Here is a 1,498-nt window from a genome sequence, read left to right on the forward strand (position 1 = left end):
GTCTGACTCCCCTTCTCTCCAAAGGAAACACCATCCTGATCTTAGTGTTTATCATTGTCATTCATGGTTTTATACATTTTCTACATACATGTGTCTATAAACAGCATATAGTATTGCTTTATACTTTCTATTTTTTTAATTTTCTTTAACGTTTTTATTTATTTTTTAGACAGAGAGAGACAGAGCATGAACAGGGGAGGGTCAGAGAGAGAGGGAGACATAGAATCCGAAACAGGCTCCAGGCTCTGAGCTGTCAGCACAGAGCCCAACGCGGGGCTCGAGCCACAGACTGTGAGATCATGACCTGAGCTGAGGTCAGACCCTTAACCGACTGAGCCACCCAGGCACCTCGCTTTATACTTCTTAAAATTTTGTTTATATTATTGTACCCCTGAGGTATCTATCTGTGCCTTGCATTTTTATTGAAAATTAAGTTTTTGAGATTTATTGATGATGACACAAATAGATTTCACTTTTTTTTTTTTAACGTTTATTTATTTTTGAGACAGAGAGAGACAGAGCATGAACAGGGGAGGGGCAGAGAGAGAGGGAGACACAGAATCGGAAACAGGCTCCAGGCTCTGAGCTGTCAACACAGAGCCCGACGCGGGGCTCGAACTCACGGACCATGAGATCGTGACCTGAGCCGAAGTCGGACGCTTAACCGACCAAGCCACCCAGGCGCCCCTAGATTTCACTTTTTAAGACTACTTTATAGCATTGAATATATGACTATACCAAAATTTATTTTTTATTGCATACCGGTAGACATTTGCATTTTTTTCCAATTTTTCAATATCATAAAGCTGCAGTGGACATCCTTGCACACGTTTCCATGCACACAAATATATTGGGTTTTTTATATATATATAAATCAACCATCGTAATTGTCTCACACATGACAACATAATCATGTGTGAGTATTATACCATTGCACTGATGTTTTCAACTTGTAACTTTTCACAGGAATTTCCCTCATGGAGATGTATAAGCTTCAGTTCTGAACCATAGGATAATTTAAGGAGTAATCAAATGTGAGTACAGAATTGGAGAGGAGGATAATATGCCTTCAAGAAACTTGGGTTCAATTTAAGGACTGATCTTGCCCCTTTTTCTGTTTCTTGACATGTAAATGGGTCACTATCCCCCTCATATGGGCTGAGAGCCAACTGAAGTATTTAGCCACTGAATTTAATGCGAGCTTTTGTTAGAAGTACACACATTACCAGTTATTGCCTTGGGAGGAAATAAGTCTCATATGTTTTCATAGTGATTTTAACTTCATTCATTTATTTGCGGTTGCTAGGTACTCATCCATGTGTTAGGTGCTCTGAGTTGTCCAAAGATGAAGTCGTCAAAAGAATTTACAATCCCACGAGGAAGAGATGCTTAGGAACACAATCAGTAGGATTGTGGCATCTGAAATAGACTATTTTCTCCCTTAGTGACACTCAGGAAATGCTTGTCTCCTGCTGTTGATGAATAATTTCAGAGTACT

This window comes from Lynx canadensis, chromosome A2 (assembly GCF_007474595.2).
Source record: "Lynx canadensis isolate LIC74 chromosome A2, mLynCan4.pri.v2, whole genome shotgun sequence".
In the NCBI taxonomy this organism is placed as follows: domain Eukaryota; kingdom Metazoa; phylum Chordata; class Mammalia; order Carnivora; family Felidae; genus Lynx; species Lynx canadensis.